At 32.1% G+C, this 6911-nt stretch overlaps 1 protein-coding gene across 1 annotated transcript in view; it reads right to left on the bottom strand.

Moving 5' to 3' along the window:
* LOC306843302 (AT-rich interactive domain-containing protein 3B-like) overlaps window positions 1-6911 on the bottom strand; it is a gene marked incomplete at its 3' end in the record, with an annotated part of 46993 nt that overhangs the window by 35550 nt on the left and 4532 nt on the right. The window lies entirely within an intron of this gene.

Below are 6911 nucleotides of genomic sequence, written 5' to 3'. Positions count from 1 at the left end.
AGTAAGCAGCATAACACATGTACGTAGCGCACCAGTGATCCGTTCTGAACACAACCTGACGTCTACAGACCAGCACAAACACAAGCGTCCAAGGATTTCGTTTCATGATGCAAACCTTGTGCCCTCATAACATCAACCCACATAAACAACCCACAATCCCTCAGCGCTGAACACCTTTAAACTGCACAAACACCGCGATCGCTCTGTCTGGATATATGCCACATTTACTGTGAGGAAGTAAAGCGTTCAAATAGAACCGTTAACTAAAGCTATTGAAAACATTTCTGTTAACTGAAAGCTGAAATAAAATAAAATATAAATATTAGAGGAAAAACTTAAACTAAACGGAAATTAGAGCAACTAAAATACATTTAAGCACTGAAATCATATGAATAAACTAACATCAAAAATAATAACTAAAACTTAACTAAATTTAAAATAAAAAACAAATAAATTAAACCTAAATAGTAATATTATTATTTTTTTTAATTAAATTAAAATATTTTTTTGAGGTGGTTATACTGTTTATGTATTTTTATGTACTGTGTATATTTGTATGCATGTGTTTTTGTTTTGTTTATTCCCTATTCCTATTTGTCCGCTTGTTTAATTGTTTCCTCCTGTAATTTCTTTTCTTTCTTTCAAACACAATTACTGCAATGCCATTCTCCTAGTACATATCTTTCTCTCACTTTGTCTGTTTGCATTGCTTTATTTACTTATTAAAAAAAAAAAAAAGAATTAAATGAACACAAAAACATGTAAAGAATAACTAAAATGAAAATGAAATAAATAAATTACACCTAAATAGTAAAAAAAAATTAATATTTTTTTGAGGTGGTTATACTGTATATATCTATTTTTTAAATGTATGTGTATATATATATGTATATATGTATGTGTTTGTTATTTCTTCCCTATTCCTATTTGTCCACTTATTGTTTTGTTCGTAAGCCAACACTATTGCTGTAATTGCATTCTCCTGGTACATATCTTTTTGTTTGTATTGCTTTATTTGCTTAATATAACAAAATGTAAATAACAAAAACATACAATTACTATAAAAGAATTCTATAAAAAAAAAAAATGGAAGCTGAAACTGAAAAAAAGCTGAAAAAATGCATGTATAGTTCAAGTCGTGAGTCACCGGGTGTCTGCAAGGTATCCGTCCAGAATGCCTGATGTACAGAGACGCTGAATAAATAATAGATCAGCTTTTAACTGCAGTAGGTGTGAGACACAAACAAGTCTTTTGAAATTAATAAATCTTTTCAAGAACAACAGCAAAACAATCTGAACTAAAATGAAAAGTGTTGCTTAAATTAGGATTGGTGTCACTCCTGACCGCCTCAGCTTTACTAATGGAAGCCAAACGCCTGAGGATCTCACATTCATAATGCATGAGCGTAAATGAGACCAATCACGCGCTTACACGACCCACATCGATCCGGATCCACACCGATCGTCCAGCTTCACGTCACGCTTCAGTTATGAACGGATCGAGTTATGAGAGCGAAGACGATATGAGCTTCACAATCACCAATATCAGTAATATTCACTAGTTCACATCAGCGCTATTAATGCTTTTTGTTCCTTAAATTAATAGTAAAATAGTAATAATTGAAATAAAGTTAAATATAATTGATAAAATAAAAACATAAAGTGAAGCAATACAATAAACTGAAACTAAATAAATTGGCCCAAGCAACATTTCTCATTTTACTTTAGATTAACGTGAAGTAACTGAAACTATAGACATATTCAAATGAAAACAAATGATACATAAAATACTAAAACTGTAACTGAACCTCAAGTGAAATATAATAATAAATTCAAAATATTAACAAAAATGATAATCAATGATGAGTATTTGATGTCTATTTAAGTGTGTTGATACAAGCACAAATATCCACGCAGTCTTGCCATTAATGAACTCATAATAATACATATTTAACTAATAAACAAGTTAGACAAAGATTCAGATAAAGAACACAAACATCCTTGCTTCATAACAACCCAAATATCTTCATAAAAATGATATAATATTTACTAAATGATTGAATGTTATCAAACAAGATGTATGATGATATAGACAATATCTACTGAATGCAACAGACACACTTCTGTCAGTCAGCTGGTCAGATACAGCTACAAGGCCATAGACATCCAAACAGCAGAAGTCTGATGTTTGCAAGCATCATCTGCGGTAGTTATTAAAGCCCTATCAATCACTGACGATTACACGGAGCCATCGGCCCCTCCGGACCCCAGGGACGCAGCGGAGGATTACGGGGGTCAGCCCTCGTTTAACAAAGATTTCCACAACACACACCTCACACTCGCTGCTTCTCCAGCTGACTGAGAACCGGTCCTTCACGGAGAACCACCAGCAAATTAAACTTTTCAGAAACATGCATTAATATTCTGACCTCATTTCATTCCAAACCTGAACGACTTTCTTTCTTTCTTCTGTGGAACATAAACAGAATGTTGGCAAAAATCAAAACATTGACTTTCATTGTTTGGACCAAAAACATGGAGACATTTCTCAAAATATTTTTATCTTTTAGTCATGCAGGTTTCCAGAGAACACAATATGTTCTTGCTACAGTCTGTTATCCACTGAAAAGAAGTGCTTTCGGATCAATCCCTTCACTCTTGGATTAAAAATCTGAGCATTTTTCATAATCTAGGATGATATTTCACTGTAACAATGAAACATTAACTGCATTTTATATAAAAATACATTGAGTAAACTTTCTATTCAAGTCTGCAAACTCTTCAAATATATATTTTTTAATTTATAAAATAATTAATTTATACAATAAAAATGTATATTCTTTATAATATTATATACATTTTTTTTTGTTAAAATTTGCACTCAATTAATTCACTAACTGCTTGTATTCTTTAAAAAAAACTAACACTGGCTTCTCTATTCTATCTATTTTGCTTTTATTTATTATATAATAAAAAAAAAACTTGTATACGTGTACTGCATTAAGATAACTGAGACTTGTTATAGCGCTTGCATATTATCGCTCTTTTGTTGGTTTTGATTGCACGACTGTGTTCAACATTGATAATAATCAGAAATGTTTGTTGAGCAGTAAATCAGTATATTATTATGATTTCTGAAGATCACGTGACACTGAAGATTGGAGTAATGATGCTGAAAATACAGCGTTGCATCAGAAATAAATATTCACATAGAAAACAGCTATTTTAAACTGCAATAATATTAATGCACTTTTTACTGCATTTTTAATCAAATAAATGCAGCCTTGGTGAGCAGAAGAGCTTTCTTACAAAACATGAAAAAATCTTAATCAACCGCAAGACTATAACGGCCATCACATCTGTTTTATACACTGGTGTGAAGCCCTGAACATGAACACACCAGTAAATCACATGATCTGGTCTGTATGCAGTCTTCTGATCAATCAAGCAAGCATCTGAACCTCTGAACGTGACGCATCTCCTCGTCTGATGGCTTCAGGAAGGAATTTACAGCAGCAGCTGTCATTAAAACTCACAGAGATAGCATTAAAACCAGAGTCTCTCAACCTTCCCCCAAACCACGCAACCCGAGACCAGTGGCCGTGATGAGGTGTCATTATATACTGCTGGATGCACGTAATGACAGAACACAGAAAACACAGCATACAAAGACAGAGACGGATGCGTCTCACTCCCTTCCCCCCGTCTGCATTTCCTCTTCCTGACTGTCGGATCAGGGTTTGGAAATTATAACAAACACGCTTTATCCTTCAGATCAGAATCTCTCTGCTGCCTTTAAGTTAGAATCATTGTATCTATGAGATAAACAACACGTGCACAATGTGGGATTTTCCATGTTAGTTAAAGAATCACTGCAGATGCAAATTGGTTTTAGTCATAGGAAGGTTTTAAGGGTTACCGTACAATTTAATTGAGCGCATATGAATTTGGCCAGAAAATATTACTCATTTAGTTGGTTAATTTCCGCCATAGAATATAATGTCTAGGAAAGATATAAACTCAAAATTGCAAGAAAAAAAAAAAAAGAGTTGCAGACCATACCTTTTTCTTTTCTCTCTTTCTCCCCCTTAGTTTATGTGCGATAATTTGGGTTGGGTAGGGATAAGGGTGATGTTCTGGTTATTTACTACATTTTTTCATCTTTTCCTATGGATGTTTAAAAAAAAAAAAAAATAGCAGGTTGTGTTGATTTTCACATATGCCATGTTGTTATTTAAGAATCTGCATAATAAAAAATACAAAAAATACAAAAAGAAAAAAAGTAGTGTGATATAAAATTAGAATTGTGAGATATAAACTCAAAATTGCAAGAGATACAAATTGTAAAAACAGCATCTAAAACATCATTTATACTCCTAAAATGCATAATTTGCTCTTCACTTGCACTTAAATGGCAAAGCAAGAAATATGCACTCATTCAATGCATCTAATTACATTGAAGCACATTGCATCATAATTCTGACTCGCAGTATCATAGCACTTCTCTCTGTCTGTCAGGATTGTGTGTTTCCACACTGATTCTCTATATTGGGACACTGCAGAACGGATGTTGTCTCTATAAAGAAGAAGCTCCAGGCCTTTAATCACATCAGCGGCTCTTGATGTGGAGCTCTTGACAGATCGCCTGAGATCTAAACTCTGTCACGATCAGAAACATTTTCCTGACGATTCATTGTCATACAAATAATTGTGATTAACAATTTATTTTTGTTTTCTTCACGTCACTTGCAGTGCAAGCATAATACATTATTTTAAAAAATATTTTACTTTTTACAATACTATTAGTATAATAATATTTATTATTTATATATTTCACAATATTTTAATATGATAAAATAAGCCCATAAGATTTACTTTAATCCTGTGAAAATAATATTTATAATTAATAATTAATTAATTCATTTATAATATAATATAATAATATGATGTAACATAATAGATTTTTTGACATTTAAGCTTTTAAATTTCCCTGATTTGGGTGGCAAAATGTGATTAAAATGAAGTGTTTTAATATTTTAATATAATTGAGAATTGTTTTGATTTAAAAAAAAAAAAATTAAATTCTGCTTTCATGTTAATTTTACTTAAAGTTTTAGCAGTTCTGTTGTCTTTTTGCCATTAATTTTTGTTGTTTTTAAGTTTCTATATAGTTTTTTTTAATCAATCTTATTTCAGTTTTCGGTTTTAGTTATTTCAGTACATTAAGTTTTTACATTTTATTTAATTTATTTTATTTGAAGGGATTTTTTTGGTTTTATTTTTAGTTAACTACACTGCACAATTATTGTATATTATCCAGAAAGTTAATTAATTAATAATTGCACCAGGCCTAGTCTTATTGCAATTAATTCATTAGTGCATGCCATTCTGAAGAAAATATCATACAAAATCAAGTTGAAATGTCACATTATGAAAGTAAAATGGTTGCAAACAGCATTGCATGATGACGTTAATGATGCTTGCACACTAGAATAAGCTTCAAGAAGCGTCTTGGGCATTTTGGGACTGTGGAAACATCAGAATGCATTGCATTAGAAGTTGAGGTTTCAGATTCAGATGCATGTCAGATGATGACGTTCATAAACTCCTGTGATGCAGCATTCCCTTCAAACTCAATAAACTTCCACTATTCAGCTACTGTATAGTCGGCCACACACACATGCACAAACACTCCCACGCAGTCGCTGACAAATTTGGGCCAAATGTCTCTTTGCACAGCCTGGACGCCGGCCAAAGTCGACTCAGCGTTTGGCAGAAGCACAAGAGAGCAAATAAGTGCAGCAAAGTGTCCGGCTCTGAGCCAGAACTCACGCGGAGCAGATGTTTCTCCTGAGGAGCTCAAACCAACACAAACACACACAGAAACCTGCAGAAAGGTGCAAAGAGGACGAGAAGACGATGACCGACTGACCCATCAAAGCCTGCTGAGCTTCCTAAACATGCTGATCAAACAAATATATGAATAAAAGCCCCCAGATATGAACAAGTCCGTCTGCTTTTGAATAAGAATAATGGATTCACATTGTGTCAGAATTAATGGAGAGTTTCAAACTAGTAAAAGCATCCATGTCAAGCTGGAGATGTTACAAAAGCTTCAACTTCTCTCAAAATAAAGTGACAGAAAGTTTCTGTTTAATTTACTATTGATAATAGTTAACATTTAATTTGAACAATATTGTATTTAACAAACATGCAAATGCTTCAGAATGTCTTGCAAATAGTAATGATGTTTTTACTTAGTATTTTTATAATTAAAATGAACATACTTTTACTTTAGATGCACAACGACTGAAATGCATTAAAATGAAGTGAGTTTAAGCTAAATTACTTAAAATATTAAAGAAATTTATAAAAAAAAATGTATAGAAATAAAGTGAGTTCATGCTTAAAACAGAAAAATTATATTTTTCCCCTTTGAATTAAGTTGATTTTTTTCTGACCCCATCGACTGATATTTTCTTGTATTAAACAAACTCACTTCATTTTAATAGACTTCTTTCTTGCAGAAAACAAGACTTGAGAAGCAAAATGACTTAAGATATTAAGTGAAAATTAAGTAAGTTTTTGCTTAAAACGAAGAAAAATATCTGCCAACGGGTCAAAAAATCCCTAATTTCTTTATTATTTCTTTTTCTTGTTTTAATCATAAACTCACTTAATTTTGATACACGTCAGTAAACAAGACTTAAAATCTTATGCAATTTTGCTTCTTAAGTAAATTAATCTTGATTTAAGAATGTTCACATATGTGACCATGCGCCACAAAACCAGTCTTAAGGGTAAATTTTTCAAAATTGAGAGTTATACACCATCTGAAAGCTGAATAAATAAGATGTATGGTTTGTTATGATAGGACAATATTTGGCTGAGATACAACTATTAGAAAATCT

Source organism: Barbus barbus, assembly GCF_936440315.1.
Source record: "Barbus barbus genome assembly, chromosome: 23".
In the NCBI taxonomy this organism is placed as follows: domain Eukaryota; kingdom Metazoa; phylum Chordata; class Actinopteri; order Cypriniformes; family Cyprinidae; genus Barbus; species Barbus barbus.
The sequence above is the reverse complement of the archived record's forward strand: the minus strand, read 5'-3'. Positions and strand labels throughout refer to the sequence as shown.